Consider the following 20,566-nt stretch of genomic DNA (forward strand, 5'->3'; position numbering starts at 1 on the left):
CTGCTTGATCAATCCTGATATGGTGTGCGTGGATGCAGCCATGTCTGACACCTAGTACAAATGTCATTATTATTCTGTCTAAACATAGTTAATATCAGTTATGGCAGGTATCATTGCTTTGAGTGCTGTTTGATTAAGCCTGACATGGTGTGTGTGGCTGCAGCTGTGTCTGGCAGCTGTTGTATGTTGCTGTTTTCATCTCCAGGAAGCTGTGGATTGCAGCTTGTGATCAAGGTTTACTGATGCTTGTGTATTAGGAAGAGACATTTGGTGTTTTAGCCTGGATCCAGGGGAAGGGAGTGAATAAAACTGTGATTTGGGATATTTTGGCAGAGAATAGTTTGTTAATACATCTGCTGAGTGAGAGGTGGTAAGGCTAGAAGAATGTGTTATCTCTTGTTGTGGCGGCTTTTTGGAGTTTTTTTTATCTGTCTGCTCTCCATTCTTTTAATGGCTGCTGCCTTGCTGAAAGGGAGGGAATTTAGGCTTGAAGTTGCAGTGAAATGAAGCTTTGCTTCAGGTACATCATGAGCCTTTGGTATGCAGTACACCGACACACTAACAGAAACAGATGCTCCCAAGTTGCTATGGTAACAGAGACAGAGTGACAATAATGTTTAAAGGCTCTGAGGAGCCTCCAAGATGATTCTCGGCAATTAAGTTTTTGGTTTAAAAAAAAAAATTTATATATATATATATATATATATATATATATATATATATAAGGGCTGTTTTCAGCCACATGTACACATATTGGTGGTCTCCCAACACTTTATTTAGCTCATTAAGTTGAGTCTTGATAAAAAAAATAATAAGCACAATTTTATATTTAAAATGTATTTTGGTCCAAACACATTAAGGACTTACATAACAGTGGAAGTCTGAGTTATTGTGAAAGACTAAGAGCACTTGGTCTTGTGCAGTACCCTTTGCAGTGGTCTAGGAGGTGAGCTTGCTCAGTCGTGTTGGGTATATGGGGATAGCTGATTCTAGGGGTGTTTGGGGTTGTCGGGAAGTGCTAGAGAGTCACCAGATTTCCTTCATGGAAATTTGGGTGGGAATGGAAGGTGTGTTGAGTGGCTCACTGGTAGAGTGGCCACTGCATGGAACAGGCTGTTTAAATGGAACAGGACAAATATTTGTTTGGAAATTTTAAGAACAGCCTGGAAAAACACCACATGAACTAGTGAATGGTATTCTGGCAAAACTGGATGGTCATTGTTGCCCGTGCTTGAAGTACTGATATGTGTGTATGTAAGGATGGAAATATAACAAATAAGAAACTAGAAGGGTCTCATAATTTAAAGTGTATGCACTGTATAAACATGCTTGGGAGGAGCTAATAATAAAACTAAGCATTACAGCTTGTGGTCTCTCAAATAACTAAGCAACAGCCAAAAAAAAAAAAAAAAAAGCACACACACAATAGTTATGTAATATATGATTTTAGTAAATTTAGACATAAAATATATAATCATCATATAAGATGAAGCAGTCTGCTGAATTTAGATATTAAAGACAGGATTTAATAACATGGGCTTGTGTATAATAACACTACTGTCTTTACTTGTCAAGGTCATACACTACATTGAACATCAAGGGAAACATGATGGTTTTCTTATATAAGTAAATATGCATAACAAGTCATGTAATTGCTTTAACTTGAATTGCAGTTTTTGTAACCCATCTTGACCATATATAATACTTAAGTGGTTACCAAGGTAACTAATGATTTATTCATGACATCAAACTGACAAAGTTGTTGAAGAGAAACAATAGAAGCCTGAACTTGAAATATCACAGAATATAACAATAATATTCTGAGCAACTAGTATTAAATTGACAATAGACACTCAGTTTAATAACATGGGCTTATGTATAATAACACTACTGTTTTAACTTGTCATAAATGACATACACTGTATTGAACATCAAGAGAAAGCATGATAATTTTCTCATATAAGTAAATGTGCATAAGAAGTCATATAACTGATTTAACTTGAATTGTGGTTTTGTAACCCATATTGACCATACATAATGCTTAAGCTGTTACCAAGGTAACTAATGTTTTATACATGACATCAAACTGACAAAGTTGTTCAAGGGAAACAATAGATACCTGAACTAGGAATGTCACAGAATGTAACAATCGCATTCTGAACAATAGTATTAAATTAACAATAATCGCTCAGTTTAACCTTTGCTGATTATACAAAATAGAATGTTGCCATTTAAATCTAAAAACATTTAGTATATGCAATAAAAAGGCAATTTATGAATATGGAAATGGAACTTGTAATCATTAATCACAATAAGTAAATTTGTTGTTTTTAACCCATAAGTTTACTAATTTTATAATAAGAAATGACAGATATGAAAATCCTTATGTGTAGGAAATGAGGGGAAGAGGGATGCACTGATAATTAAAATATACTAACTTTAACTTGATGCTTTAAGTAAGTTAGCAACAAACAAAGTGATTACTTAAATGCTGGCAAGCATTGAAATATAACTTCTGATATATCCAGTAAAATACATTGTGTTATAAACATTAGGTATAAATATTATTACCATCTATTTATATTAAGTAATACGTTTTGAAAGACTTCATCAATAAGGGTGAATATGTTAAATAACTGTGTGCTATAATCTTTTACTGCGGTTTTATATATGATACATCCTACTTTACTATGATTGAATTGCTTGTCATCTACCTTTCATGTAAATATTAATTGTTTATACAATAAGTAGACATTTATATTGTATTAGAATTCTGTCTAATCTACAATAGTACTATATCTGTTCAAAATAATATAAATATTGTTTATATCTATTACAAATATTCTCCATATGATAATTCAGTTTATGGAGCTCAGATGTTCTGGATTGTCAAGGTATGAGTGATAATGTCATGGACTTAGGTTTATCCATCAGATTAGAAATGATTTTCTATCCATGGCTAGTGTGGATCTTAGTTTTGTTTACATCTATTAATTTAAATTCATTTCACAAAAATATTTTTAGTATGCCTGACCAAAACATTACTTTATTGGTAAACACTCAAAAGTATAAAACTGATAATTTCCTTTAAAAGCTCAAACATATACTTTATAGTTATCAGAGGAAAATGTTTAATAGTCACAATAAAACAAAAAATACATAGTCTAAATAACCTAAGATGGATTTAACTTTATTATCTTTGAATACTAATGGCTTAAACAATCCTAGCATGAGATCAAATATACTGAAATATTTAAAACTGAACAAAGCACAAATTGTCTTCCTTCAAGAAACTCATTTCAAAACAAATAACAATTACAAATGGAATCCTAAGGAATATATTATATTGGCGCAATCCACTTATAAGACAAATACAAAAGGGGTAACAATTTTATGGAAAACAAATGTGATTAACCCAGAAATCATTTATAAGTATAAAGATAAAGAAGGCCTTATGGCATTAGTAATAGTTAAATATAATAACGGAATATGGACCCTAGCCAGTCTATACTGTTTCCCAGGCTTTGGAACAGGAACTGTTAAAAACACTTGGATTTCATTTCCAATAATTATAAAGGCAACTTAATATTAGGAGGTGATTTTAACTGTATATTTGATATTTCTGAAACTACAAATAAAGTACCACTGTGTACATCTGCTGTATCAAAAGCTTTAAACAAGTGGATAGAATCATTTCATCTTGTAGATACTTTCAAATTTAAAGACGATAACTCTCTGTTGTTTTTCCATCGAGATCATAGATTTGGTACCCAAACTAGAATAGATAAAATATTTGCTGCCCATGACTTACACTCTAAAATCATTAATTTCTCAGTCACTCCCTGCCCCTTTCAGACCACAATTCATTGATACTAAAACTTCAAAATGGGTACAAACCATTAATCTTTAACTCCAGAATTCCAGCATATATAACTAAAATGAAAGAGTTCAAACCCTGGTTATTATCTGAATTACAATTTTTATTAGATATTAATTACACCACAGAAATAAATAAAATAATGATACAGGACTCATTAAAAGCTTACATATATAGTAAAACCCTAACTTGGTATAAAAAAAATCAAAGAATGGAATTCTTAATTATTAGATCTACAATCCAAACTTTTGTCAGTAAAAGCTGAAAAAAATCAAAATCATTTGAAGATAAAAAAGAAAGTAGAAGTATTAAACAATAAATACAATGAAATTCTAACACATAAAACTAGTTTAGCTTTAGAAAAACTAAAAATTAATACATTGGCCACTTCTCCCGAATATCTACATAATTTATCCACAAGAAACAAAATGCAATCAAAAGCTAATGACATTAAAAGTATCCTCCATGAAAAGAAAGAAGAAGATGTCACAGATATAGGTGACATTCTTGATACCTATAGAAATTACAATATGTAACATTTCCAAATAAAAATAGACATATTGATCAATTAAATCTAGATGAAAAATGTTCTAACATAAAAAATACCAGAAAAATTAAAACTAGATCTTCAAGCACCCATATCCTACAAAGAAATTACAGATACAATAAAAGAGGGTAAAAATAATAAAGCTCCAGGTATAGATGGCATAATTATGGAAATATATAAACTTTTTCCTTCAAAGATACTATCCCTCTTCCATAAAACTGTATTAGAAATTTAGTCGTAAGCTCTAATACCACCCTCTTGGAGATATTCCTTAATCACACCAATCCTAAAGGAAAACAAATCCCCAAACCTTTGTACCTCATGTAGACCTACATCATTATTAAATAATGACTATAAGATATTTATGACAATATTAACCAAAAGAATGAAAATACCACTATCCAAATCAATAAATAATGATAAAACTGAATTCATATATCATAGACACACACACATGACAATATTAAAAGGATAATTTCTCTTATAGATTATGTTAATAAAGAAAATAAACACTCATAATTGGCTTAGATATAGAGAAAGCCTTTGATTCCTTAAATTGGGACTATTTATTCAAAATCCTAATGCTATTTGAATTTCCTGCATCCTTTGTTCATCTCCTAAAGAACATATATACAAATAATTTAACGTATGTCAAGTTAGGTCCTTTTTTCTCTGAATCTATACATATAACAAAAGGCACTAAACAAGGATGTCCCCATGTCACCAATTCTATTTGCTCTGGCTATTGAAATATTGGCAGATTCAATTCATTACTATAAAAAAAATCAAAGCAATAGATGTTTATAAACAATACAATTCTAAAGTAATGCTATTTGCTAATGCCATATTATTAACATTATCTAATACAAAAAAGACATTACAAGACTTAGATATATTAATTGATAAATTTCACATGACTTCAGGACTCCATTTCAATAAATCACAATTAAAATTTTTATTTTTAAATAAAAAAGAGCTGCATACTAAGGGGGATCACATCATAGGGAAACAAGAATCTACCTTAAAATATCTAGGAATTGAGTTAGGCAAGGATAATAATGAACTAGTCTCAAAAAACAACAATAATATCATTAATACAATTAATTTTTTTGTGGAAAAATGGAACAAAATAATATTAACATTTGAAGATAGACTATAGTTAATTACTGCCCAAGAGCCTATATATAGACTTGGCAATATAACTGTTACCAGAAAGGAATATACTTAAAGAAATAAATTCATGCCTATTAATTTTTTTATGGTTTCCCAAAAGAAGCAGAATAACTTTAATACATCATATCAGAACATGGAAACAGGGAGAATTAAACTTTCCTGATATAGAAACATATATAAAAGCATCCATATCTAAAACAATCTCAGATTGGATAAGTCCAAATTACTCTGCAAATGTGAAAGAATTACTAACTGTAATATCAATAAATTAATTTGATTTACAAAACACAATTCAAGTAACAGATACAAATAATTTGCCATAGCACATTATTTGTATGCAACATAACATAACTAAACCCACTAAAACTTGTATGATTAATTATTACATTGACTCATTTAGGAAAATTAATAATGCAAATATAGATTTAAAAATCTGGTTTGATCGTTTAACATCATTTATAGTCACAAAGAACTTTCCACATAAGATATATAGAGAAATTATTAATTCCTGGGAACAGAAAGGATTTGTTTGCTGGCTACAGTGTATCAATGAACTAAAAGTTTTAGATATGCAAGTAATAAAAACAACATGCAAAATTCCACATCAGGACTGGCTAACTTTACAGAGTATTTTGTCATATACTCAAGATTTAAGTAGAATAATTAACAATTCTTCATTTAAAGAAATACCTAAATTTACGAAATACACATATGAAATCATATATAATGAATTTAACATGGGAAACAGTATTTCAGAATTTTACAAAATATTGATAAACTATAAAACAGCACCCAAAATCTCATATTGGAAATATATAACAAAAGAACACTCATCAATAATATACATCATTTACACAATACTGGAATGTTTTTAATTGGAAATGCTTGCACATAGCATTCTTAACCCCAGACAGAATTAGTAAAATGAGTTCTTCCATAAAAGGAGATATGAGCAAGTATACAATGCAGATTGGAACCACATTTTCTTTGATTGTGTTAAAATTAAGCCATTTTGGAATGATATTAATAACTTTCTGCAAGCTTTATTTAATGAATCATTTTATTTAACTAAAGTTCTTGTATTATTAAATGTGAACCAAGGTCCTCATTTGAATAGGTCAAACATGTATTTAGTATGGACTATATTTGCAATTTCAAGGAAGTGTATAACAAGAAGATGGAATATAAACACAATAACAACTTTGGAAGACTTCTACAGTCTACTGATGGCCACAGCATTATTGGAAATTAAAATTAAAGAACTAAGAATTTATCCAAAGCCATTTATCATCAATCCTTATGGAAAAGTCTTATTGTTGATTGACACTATACAGTAATTGATCAGACACTCTGATAATGGAGTGGAAATACTTATAAAGTAACTGTATACATTAAGATCTGTTATAGTGTCAGGCTAATGTAAATAGTGTACATAGTTATTTAAGATGTTATGTATAAATACTATGGAATTCATTCAAATGTATTTGAAAAATAAAAAAAAAAACTTTTTGAGAAAAAAAAAAGATTTGAAAGTGTCCTCAGGTAGCAATGGGTCCTGAAGGCAGAGTAGCAATCTAAAATAAGCATTTGCTAGGGATAAATGTTGGTTTACAGGATCATACCTCTCAACTGTCCCTGATTTTAAGGGATCTCCCTCATTTGACTCACAGTTTAGCTCTGTCCCTCTTAATCCCTCCTTAAACTGGTGAATTTTGGAGGAAATTATACTCATTAAATAATGATGATAATTAAGAGTTATAGATTTCTTTTACTTCACAAAAAGTATTAATTAACATTCTTTTATTCTGTCAATGTCTTAAGTTAATAGTACTAATATTTTACAGATGTCCCTGGTTGTTTCTGATTTTTAATGGATTTGTACCTGATTCTTTTGAAATCTGTCCCTGATTGGTTGAGAGCTGTGCAGAACATTTGTAGTACTATACTAGGATACAATGGACTAATGTGATGGCATATTTACAAATATGATTTGTTGCAGGGTTTATGGGCAAACAACATGGGTTTCTCTTGAGAAGAGTTAATTTAGAACAGTTTTACAAATCTATGGTTTGTTGTTTTTTGTGAGAGATACATTACATAAATGGATGACAGGAAGATGTGGGTGATTTCTGCAATGACATATGAAAAAGGGAAGTAGGTTGTCAGATTCAGAAAAGGGTGGCAGTGGGAATAATTTTGTGTAGAGTAGGTGTAATAGTTTACAGCACACAGGTAATACAATGGGGGAGTTCTGCTGTGAGTAGCAAAATTAATACAACATACAGATCCAATTAGCATCTGCAAGCTGTTTTAAACCTATTACTGAGTAATGTATAAGCAAGACTAATGTTTCACTTTATTCCATATTTACATATGTAATTTTGTGTACCATTTTATGGGTAAACAATGTAGCTTGAATGAATTCTGTGATGCCTGATAATGAAAACAACTAAATGTAAATGAAAGGAATATTTCATTTTACTAACAAGTAATTTGTTAATGGCACCTGCAGTTCAATTCACTGGGTAAAGGATACATGAAGGTAAGTGTATTTTTACAGGGCCAGGTGACTAATGATCATGTGCAAAGTATGTCAGTGGGAGGACACACTGGTACAGGACTCTAAGAATGAGCCCTACAGATAAGAATAAGGTGTGTCCAGCAGGGTGCACTATTGCAGGGTCTGGCTATAAAGTTTCCTGAGAGTAAGTTATATAGTTGGGAGGGTGCATGGTCACAGAGCCTAAAGACTGACCCACGTGAGTATGGGATAACTGCACCAAATCATATTTGGAAATGCTTAAAATAAAGTGTTACATGCTGTACTGAGCTTTCTGGATAAAATAAATGGGTAGGAAAATGCATTATTAAAATATTTACAAAAATAATCCCATGAATGAAAGATGCCTACAAGAAGTGCACACTTACATAATCAGGAGACCCTCTATGCATACATAAGTTATGAACAGACAGAACTCCTTTAATAAGGGATATGTGTGGGAAGGTAAATTCGTATATGATTTGCAGGACCATCACCATGGAAGACAAACTGGCTGGAGGGTGCATTCTTACCGGACATGGAAGACTAAGTTACAAATATCGTGTGTGTGTGTGTGTGTGTGTGTGTGTGTGTGTGTGTGTGTGTGTGTGTGTGTGTGTGTGTGTGCGTGTGTGCGTGTGTGCGTGTGTGTGTGTGTGTGTGTATGCAGTGTTAGATGTCCTGGTGAATGTACATTGTTTGTAAGATATATGTACAGAAAAGTGCCTGAGTAAGGGTTGTAATGCATGTTAAAATATACTGTTACAGGACCTAGAGAATGACTTTCATAGTGATGTGTGTGTGAAGATGAACTGTTAAAAGGCCTGAAGACAGATCCCCATTTGTATGGGATACATGTAGGAGGGTGCCTTGTTATAAAGCATGCAGAAGGATTCCCATGGGTAAGGATATATGCAGGAGGATACCCTGCTGCAGGCCATAGATTAGAATCTAATGCTCATGAATATGTGATGCATTCAGGAAGGTTCACTGTTACTGGAACCCTATGATCAGGCTAGTTAAATAAGGAATGACCATAGGAGGGGGGGGGGGCACAGCCACTAATCCTGCAGATTAATCTGCATGGATAAGCTGTGTCCAGTAGGGTGTACTGTTCCAGATGCAGGACATTATGATTCCTGTGAGTAAATTATATGGATGGTAAGGTGCATGGTCACAGAGCCCATGAGCCAGGGATATTTGCAGGGCATATATTTGTAGGAAGCTGCACTGCTACCAGTGCCTAAATATTGAGTTCCATGAATAATAAATGTGTATAGAAAGGTGGGTGCACAGCTAGAGGAGCTGCAGATTGCTATCGATTAAAGGATATGAACAAGAGGGTGTTACAGAGCCCATAGCCTGATCTCTGTGGGTAAGAGATGTGTACTGGATGGAACATTGTTATTGGGCCTGGACATTAGAAGAGAAATGAGCAGGGTAAAACTGTGCAACCAGCAAAGAGCATAGGAAGGTGGAGTCTTACGTATCATGGAGATTTACACACATCTTATCCCCATGGGGATTAGAGGGCATATACTAACAGTGCTATGGAATGTAATCCCTCATTTGTGAAGGATGAATGCAGGAGGGTAAAGTCTCTCAGGGACTGTGCACTGAATCCAAGGTGTGAGGAATATCTAGAAAAAGATGCATTGTTAGTCAGCACAGAGAGCAAGGTCCATGGGCTAAGGGTATATGTGGGAGGATACAATGTTTCATGACTCTGACAATGAATCATAAGGATAAGAAATGTGCTTGGGTAGGGTATTTTGAGCTGGCTAGTCTCTTCATGCCAGTCATAAGTTATGAGTAGACAAAGCTTCCTTATTAATACAATGTGTGTGAAATTACATTGTTATATGGAATATAGAAAACCTCATTGGTGAGGAATGCATACATGAAGGGCGCTTTTCCATATTTAGGAAACTGTGTTGTTTAACTAAGATATGCATAAACTGACATCATTGAGTAAGAAATAAATGTGGGAAGGAGAATTCCTACAGGATCTAGAGAATGAATCTATGGATAAGGAAAGTGCATGGGGGAGGGTTGCAGTGTTACAATGAGAGAAAGTATCCCTGAGGTAAGGCCTATATGTGTCAGATGTCATCTTTATTAATATGGAGTCTCAACTCCATGCTTAAGATTTATGTGTACGAGTGGGTGGTGTTAGAGAGCCTGGCATCTGAGCAACAAGGCTAAGACATACAGGTGGGAAGGACACTGTTAAATGGTGGCAGAGTGTGCTGCGTGTATAAGGTATGTGTAGACCAAGCACCTTCAGTATGGCTGTAAAGATATATATTTCATAGGGTGACTATAAGTTCTTATGTGCTGGGTGTGCATGTATGAAGGCACTCTTAGACATCCTGTAAACTGCACAGTATGTGTGGAATACGGACAAGCTCAGACCTCATACATAAATACATACGCATACATGCATACTCATATAGGTGCATACATACGTAGATATACATGCATACTCACACAGCTACATACATACATACATACGTACATATACATGCTTTCTCGTATAGGTATATGCATGCATACACATACATACACATATAGGTATATAGGTACATATACATGCATACTCATATACGTAGATATGCACATATCCATGCATACTGATATAGGTAGATACCTACATATACATGCATACTCATATAGGTAGATGACTACATATATACACATAATCTTATAGGTATATACATACATATGTATGTATATATAAACACATATATAGAGATATATGTACATATACATGCATACTCATATAGGTACATACCTAGATATGTACAGATGGTTCCCCTTCAAACCATTAAACGTTGAAAACATCGAAGTTCAGATCATCGAGACCAGAACATCGAGTTTTAAAACATAGAAGGTTTGAAGGAGAAGAAAAAGGTAAGTGTAGGTAGGAGAATGTTTGTGTTTTTGCAGGGCACCAAGGTGCCCTGCATACTGTGTGTGTCTATGTGCTATCTGTGTGATGGCACTACAGATAGGGTATGGAAAATCTGCATATAGCGCTAAACGTGAGATTTCCCTTTACTCCACTGTAGTGCGGTCTGGTAGTTGGAATATTAAAGTAGGGGTGCAGGGGGGCAAAGCCCCCCTGCATAAAATTGTTAAAATTTCTTTTTTTTTTTTTTTTTTTTTTTGGTTACACTTGTAACCTTCGATGTTTCAAAATTCGATGTTCTGGTCTCGATGATCAGAATTTCGATGTTTTGAAATTTCACTGGTTAGAAGTGGAACCATACAGATGCACACATACTCATATAAGTATATGATACATATACACCCATACTTTTATAGGTGTATGCATATGTACATGTATACGTATATATATGCATACTCATATATGTATATACGAACATATATACACTCATACTCATATAGGTACATACATATAAATGAATACTGATATAGGTATATACATACATACATACATACACATGCATACTCATCTAGGTATATACATACATATGTACATATACATGAATACTCATAAATGTATATCTGCATACATATACATGCATACTCATATAGGTATATACATACAAGCATACATATACACACATACTCAAAAATGTATATACATACATACATATACACACCTACTCATATAGGTATATACATACATATGCATATTGATGCAGGTATATACGCACATACATACGTAGATATACACACATACTCTTATAAGTATATACAAAAATATATGCATAAATACTCCTATAGATATATACAGACATATATACACGCATACTCATATAGGTGTATATGGACATATATATGCTGCATACTCCTATAGGAATATACATATACATGCATACTCATACAGGTACAGACATACATACACAGGTATATATGTACATATACATGCATACTCATCCTGGTATAAGTATATATATATATATATATATATATATATATATATATATATATATATATGTATATATATATATATATATATATATATATATATATATATATATTTATAAATATATACGTATATGGCTTGCCTCCTGAAAGTGCTATCCACACTAGACATTGTAGGTGAATAATAAAAGAAGCCTGCACCTATCATCCACCTATCTACTCTGAGATCTGGAGTGCACAGAAAACCCTCTACAGACCAAGGCAGACTGTATCATTTTAAAATAGCGGCTTGTATCCTGAAAGTGCTACCCATATTACACTTTGTTAATAATAAAAGAAGCCTGCACCTATCATCCACCTATCTACTCTGAGATCTGGAGTGCACAGAAAACCCTCTACAGACCAAGGCAGACTGTATCATTTTAAAATAGTGGCTTGTTTCCTGAAAGTGCTACCCACATTACACTTTGTAGGCGAATAATCAAAGAAGCCTGCAACTATCATCCACCTATCTACTCTGAGATCTGGAGTGCACAGAAAACCCTCTACAGACCAAGGCAGTCTGGATCATTTTAAAATAGCATTTTGCTTCCTGAAAGTGCTAGTATGTATCTTGTCCCCTTGGTCGCTGAATATTTTTGCCTTGCAAAAAATATCTGATTTGATTTGCTCTTCTATTGCATAACCACCTCTGTCTAACTGTGAACACACCTAGTGTGGGACCTACCCCTACTTCCCCCTCACCCACCCTGTCTGAATCCGATACCCCCAACCTAGTTGGTCATACACAAATCCCTTCTTTTCTGACCTCATAGCTATGCTGCTGACTACATTCAAGATAACTATAGTTTACAGACTTAAAGATAACAATGCTATTTTCTTGACATTACCCACCAATGAGTTATAAACGCTGCATAATCTAACCTGCAAACTTAAAAACGGTTCTTGGATTTCTTTTCTTCCTTTTTTTTCTTTTCCTGCACACCCTGGTTACTCACCTGGTCTTGCTGACTCTGGCTGATTGTTTCTGCAAAACACAAAAGAAACTACATCTGGCTCACCCCATCCTGCTCCATTCACCCTCATTATGCTCGGGCTCAGTCCATTCCCCTAACTTACCCCCATTCTCACACATCCCCAATTTCCTTTAACTTATAGTTATCCACTCATAGGCCCTCCTCTACAATTAACCAATCACACAAAAGAAACCTAAGCTACACTCACAATAACCAGTTTAACTATTAATCCAATTAAATTCAGGTACTAGTTACACACCCACAACTACCCTCACAGCTACTAAGCCCAATATCACCCTCATGCCCCCCCACAAACAAAATATATCTACATTCTCTTTATTCTTTCTTCTTTACAACTAAGTATTCTAATGTTCAAAATGTACTCCCTACATGCCTTACTTATTATAATTCTCTTTATAGCAACCCAACTCACTTCCTGCCATACTAACCTTAATCACAACCTGTACAGTAAATTTCCAACCCAGCCCTACTCTGTCATAGCTCCTGAATTTTCATTTCACATCTCCTCTGCAATACACAATCACTTTAACTTAGAGCTGATCCCATTTAAGAATCCCTTTCCCTACAAAAGGCTGTATCACCATCCAATACATTAACAAATACCTCCACACTATAGGGAACATTGCTTTTCAATTAATACTCAGTGAAGATATTCATCCAAATCCTGGACCTTCACCCACCTCCAACAGTGACATAAATCAGCCTACATTTATTCTAAATTCCCTTAATAACCCACCTATCTCTTAATTCTTAACATCAACATAAGAAGTATGCTTAACAAGCTTGATGAACTGCATGCAGCTCTATCCTTTTATGCCCCAGACATTGTGCTCCTTACTGAAACTTGGAGTAAGCCGCATAACAAGGACAATGAATTACTACATCCAAAAGTGGAGGCGGTGTCATCTTGCTTTTCAAAAATAACCTTACAGTTGACCATATTAACATAAACATCCCTACATTCAATAACGCTGAAACGCTATTTGTAAAGATACAAGTTAACCCTCAAAAATAGCTGAACATACTAGGTTCATATATCCCTCCCCAGGGACAATATTAGTACAATAGAATCCATAATCCATTGGGCATCAGAATCCCTTCCCCATGAAACACTCATTTTAGTTGACATCAACATTGACTGAACTTTAAATTCAGCCCTCCCCACTTCTCACTTAAACTTACTTGGCTTCACTCAACTTATCCAAACCCCAACCAGAATAGACAGAGCTACCAAGAAAGAATCCATTTTAGACTGGATCCTCACTAACCACCCATCCAAGGCAAAATACTCCGGTACATTACCTGACACCGTAAGTGACCACCTCCCTACTTTTCTGTTGACAACAAATTAAAACAACAAAAAGTAGCTCCCTCAGACGTATACAATATGAAAAGAACTTCAGAGCAGATGACCTAATAACAGCACTAAGCCTTCAATGAGGCAGTAGAATACTTTAAGTCCAGTTGGTCACGTACAGGTTCTATGAACCTATGAACCTATACGTGACCAACTTGCCCCTCCAAGAATAATTTGTACAAAATTTAACTCTGCCCTCTGGTTCACCAAAAGTACCCAGCCTCTACTAAAACAAAGGGAAAAAGCATGGGACACCTGGCGTCATAAAAAATACTATTAACAAGAAACTATTTCCTGAATTAAGAAATAAGGCTAAAAACCAGATAAGAATTGATAAGAAAACTCATTACTCAAATATACAAGTCAAGCATAATTCTAACTTGCAAAAATTCTAGGCAGCCATAAATAAAATTCTCCAACCTGGTAAAACTATTACCTCACCCCCTAATACTGATACATCTACAAACAACAATGCAACACAATTCAATGAATATTTTACCCCCTAACACTGACACATCTACAAACTACATTGCAACACAATTCAATGAATATTTTACCAACTCCATTTTAAAACTGGCAAAACTCATCTCATATATCCCTCCCAAACCTGCCTAATTACCCAAACAACCAAAACCTCTCCCTCCAACCAGTCCAGACCAGCACCATCTTCAGATCCTTGACCAAATTAAAACTCACTACCCTACCAGCTGATAAACTCCCAGCAGAATACCTCTGGCTCACAGCCAGGGCTATTTCATACCCTGTCTCTAAAATTATAAATATTTCAGTCTCCCAGCAACAAGTCCCGATCCTCTGGACAGTCTCACATATAATACCTCTACACAAAGGGGGTAACTCAACTGAATTGTCTAACTACCGTCCAATATCCATACTACCCCCACTGTCAAAAATAGTAGAGAAATGTATACATCCCAAATATTAAAATACCTTTTATCCAACAATCTTCTAGCTGGAGCTCAACACGGGTTTTGCCCAGACTGCAGCACCACCACTGCACTTATTAGCTTCAACAACCATGTTAATCAACAGAGAAATGCAGGCAATTTGGTATCAACTGTCTTTTTGGATCTTTCCAAAGCATTTGATACTGTCTCCCATAACAAACTACTGACTTCTCAGAACTTAAACAAAATAACTCTGCACTCCTATCGTTTAAGGACTATCTTTCAAACAACTAGCAAGTGGGTAAGTGGCAGAACTCTTTATCCCCCTTTCTTCTTGTCACCTTAGGTATGCCCCAAGGATCTATACTAGGACCTCTGCTCCTCACAATATTCACAAACAACCTTCATAAAGCCACCCTTCATTCAAGCTTAGTTCAATTCACCAACAACTCTGCCCTAATCTGTACAGCCCCCTCTCTCCAACTCCTATAGAAAACAACCCAAGTATCCTTTACAGCCATTAAAACCTGGTTATCAAACTCTCAATTAATACTCAACCCAAAAAAAACCCACCGTATACTCTTTCACCCCTCCAAAGCTACAGATCCAATTTCCCCTTTTACAATTATCGCCTCCAACAACACCCATATCTCACTGGTTGCAATACCAAGCTAGTAGGTGTCATCATTGACCAAAACATGAAATTCGACAATCACATAGCTCAAGCCATAACAAAAGTACATAAACAACTAGGTACACTCTATAGATGTAAAAACTATCTGACCCCAAATAGTAAATCTATCATAGCAAGAACCCACCTATTCTCTACATTACTCTATGCATCCCCTGTTCTAGTCAACCGAAATAACAGTGACTTAAACAAATTATCCACCTGTTACAACAAGATAAGTAAATGTGCTACTGATTCTTTCTACAAATCTCATCATTGCTTAGCCCTTCAAAAACTATCCTGGCTTGAATTACCAAACTTACTGACCCTAAACCAACTCACTCTAGCTCACCAAATTCTCTACCATCCCAACAGAACCCTAACCTTACATTGGCTTTATTAACCATTACTCTAATAGCTGACTGCTAAAGTCTACCAACAAAGGGTTGGCTGAAGGTTCCAAAAGCAGATACATCTCAGGAGACTCCCTTTACTCTTGCAATTGCAAAGATGTGGAACTTTCTCCCACTGCAAATCAGGACTCAAGCAAGCAAAATTAGTTTTAAAAATCAACTAAAATCTTACCTCACCATGTCTTGGATATGTACATGCACTGACTTGGGATAACTCCTTCAAACCATCACTCTTTCTCCAACACCCACCTCGATCTAGAATCAGACTACAGCTTGCTATAGTTTCAAATGCATATAACTGCATGTAATGTAAACTATACCATAGTTCATGCTATTACGTATTAAGCTACTCTAATGATGAATGTTGATATTATGTATTAAGTTATTCTTCTGATGAATGTTGATATTATGGATTAAATTACTCTTCTGATGAATGTTGGTATTATGGATTAAGTTACTCTTCTGATGAATGTTGTTATACATAGCTACGACTTGTATATTTATGTTTCTTCCTTGTACTACTTATTGTTGTCTAAAATATTTTGTATATTTCTTTTCTAAAATATTGTATATTTCTTTTCTAAATTTTGTACATTGATGGATTGTCATAATGTATGGACCTTTTCTTCCTGGGCCTCCGCTAAAAATGGGCAACCTTGCCCATTCGGACTATATATATATATATATATATATATATATATATATATATATATATATACACACACACACACACACACACACACACACACACACACACACACACACACACACACACACATACTCATACAGGGTGCAATAAAATGAGCAAAAAATAATAAAGAACTCCAAGCTTTTAATAAAAATGCAGCTAGTAAGCGCTTTCGTCTACATAAAGACTTCTTCAGACTGAATGTCATAAAATACACACCCTCTTAAATAGCAATCATAATTAACATTTCTCACATCAATTAATGACAATTCTGCTTGGTTTAATACCTTAACCTTTTTCTTTTTAAAAGCACTTTAAAATTATCCTTATCATTCAAACCTGGGATATTGCTGGCATCTAAATCTGTCTGCCAGCAAATACTCTTTCCAGTCTGATTCCTGCTCTGCATCAAACCTAATTGAATAGTCAGGAACACTGTCTATAACTAAAAACTTAGGCAAGCCTTTACATCCCTCATTAACACAATGTTTGCCCCGTGCATTAGTAAGATCACCTTTTTCAATAGCATGCAAGTACTCATAAATTCTCTTATTTAACTCTCTAACAGTCCTGCCTACATAATATGCTGAGCATTCCATACAGATGGAAAGATAAACCACATACCAAGATTTACAGTTGTAATATCCTTTTATAATCTTTTTATCATTAACCTTCACCTCTTCTTTACCCACTAATAAACGTTCACAACAGTTACAACTATAACACTTGTACATGCCTTTTTTATTATTAAACAAGACCTCATTTTTATTTAATTTAACCTGAAAAAATGTCTTTGAAAATTTTACCTTTTTTTGACTACAAAAGCTGGCTTTTCACCTACTTTTCTGTAATTTCCACAAAACTACTTAATATTTTCCAGTTATTTTGAAGAATTAATTTTATACTTTCTAAATCCAACAAATGTTGCAAAGACATGTTCAGCTTGTAATCATTTACCTTTTTAGCCCTTAGAACTTCACCTTCTTTTTATTTCCTTAAACTAATACCCTCTTCAAATTTTTCTTGTATAACCTTAATTGGGTACTCTCTTGCTGCAAATTTGGAGCATAAGGCTACCCCTTCTTCTAAAAATAAATCCTCATCATCGGTTAATTGGCTTGCCCTTAATAGTTGTCCTTTGACTATATTATGTTTCATATGAATAGGATGCATACCACTATATTCTAAGTAAGAATTATTTTGGACATTCTTTTTAAAAATCTTGGTCCTAAACTTCCCTTCATCTTTATAAACTTCAACATCTAACAACAGATCTTATATAAATCTTATTCATACATAAACCTTAAGTATTCACAGACAGAGTTGACATATTGAAAAAATAAATGCAAATGAGTTAATTTACCTCTCCAAACAATAAATAAATCATCAATAAAATGAACATAGTAATGAATATTACATGAAAAATTACTTTTCAAAATATATTCTTTTTTTCAAGCAGACATAAAAACATTAACATAGCTGGGTGCCATGGCTACCCCCATGGCAACTTCATTTGCCTGTTGAAAAAAAAGAATTAAATTAAAAAAAATATATAAGATAAAATCACACCCAACATTTCTATAATTAAGGATATCTCTTCTGAAGAAAAAAGCTTAGAGCTAGGTAATTCATTTTGACCATTTCCAGACCCAAATCATTGGGTATAACAGTATGTAATGACTGTATATCCAATGTCACAAGCTAATCATCATCCAATATATCAAGTTAGTTAATAATGTTCTTAAAGTCAAAACAAATTCTCGCGGCATTATTCTCTATGCCATTTGGATTGCAAACAAATGAGCCATGCGAGGTATCATGTAGAGTGAATCCCGAAGGCATGACCATAAAGCTAGATTCAGGTTGGCTCATGATGAAAACTGGCCACTCAGTTAACCACAGAAATAATTCCAAAAAACAGCTGTGCAAAACGTAACTATAAAACTTGCAATAAAATGAGCAAAAAAGTTCTTTATATAAATAAAATGGAAGGAATGCTAATGGAAGAGAAGTTTTATTAAAAAGTTAGCTGCTTGGACATTAAAAGAGCCTATAGTTTTGGTGGACTCTTTAATAGAAGAATGGACATGTGAAGGAAGACTGTCTAGGGGTGAGTCTGCCAGCTTGACTTATAAATATCCTAAAATTAGTTGCATATTTGGTCTCCCAAAAGTGCATAAAGACTTGGATAATCCCCCACTTAGGCCTATAGTGACAAGTGGGGGGAGTAAAATGGAAGGAATGGCCATTTTTGTTGATAAGAAGTTACAGAAAATGGTGATGAGAAGTGCTTGTTGTATCAAGGATACTTTTGACTTTAAGAACATTATTAAACAGCTGGATGGATGATGATTATCTTGTGACATTGGATATACAGTCATTATATAATGTTATACCCAATAATTTGGGTCTGGAAATGGTAAAAAATGAACTACATAGCTCTAAGCTTTTTTCTTCAGAAGAGATATCCTTAGTTATAGAAATGTTGGATGTGATCTTATCTTATAATTTTTTTTAAATTAATTCTACTTTTTTCCAACAGGCAAATGGAGTTGCCATGGGGGCAGCCATGGCACCCAGTTATGCTAATGTTTTTATGTCTGCTTGGGAAAAGGAGTATATTTTGAAAAGTAATTTTTCATGTAATATTCATTTCTATAGTTGTTTCAGTGATGATCTATTTATTGTTTGGAGAGGTGAATTAGCTAATTTGCATTTATTTTTTCAATATGTCAACTTTGCCTGAGAATGCTTAAGGTTTATGCATGAATATGATTTATATAAGATCCGTTTTTTAGATGTTGAAATTTATAAAGATGAAGGGAAGTTTAAGACCAAGATTTTTAAAAAGAATGTCCAAAATAATTCTTACTTAGAATATAGTGGTATGCATCCTGTTCATATGAAACATAATATAGTCAAAGGACAACTATTAAGAGCAAACCAATTAACCGATGATGAGGATTTATTTTTAGAAGAAGGGGTAGCCTTATGCTCCAAATTTGCAGAAAGAGGGTACCCAATTAAGGTTATACAAGAACATTTTAAAGAAGTTATTAGTTTAAGGAAGAAAAAAGAAGGTGAAGCTCTAAAGGCTGAAAAGGTAAATGATTACAAGCTGAGCATGTCTTTGCAACATTCATTGGATTCAGAAAGTATAAAATTAATTCTTCAAAATAACTGGAAAATATTAAATAGGTTTGCAAAAATTAAGGAAAAAGTAGGTGAAAAGCCAGCTTTTATTGTCAAAAAAGGTAAAAATTTCAAAGACATTTTTCAGGTTAAATTAAATAAAAATTAGGTCTTGCTTAATAATAAAAAAGGCATGTACAAGTGTTATAGTTCCAACTATTGTGAAAGTTTATTAGTGAGTAAAGAAGAGGTGAAGGTTAATGATAAAAAAATTATAAAAGGATATTAAAACTGTAAATCTAGGTATGTGGTTTATCTTTCTATCTGTATGGAA

The sequence above is a fragment of the Protopterus annectens genome, chromosome 7.part0 (assembly GCF_019279795.1).
Source record: "Protopterus annectens isolate FY-2018-M chromosome 7.part0, PAN1.0, whole genome shotgun sequence".
In the NCBI taxonomy this organism is placed as follows: Eukaryota; Metazoa; Chordata; order Ceratodontiformes; family Protopteridae; genus Protopterus; species Protopterus annectens.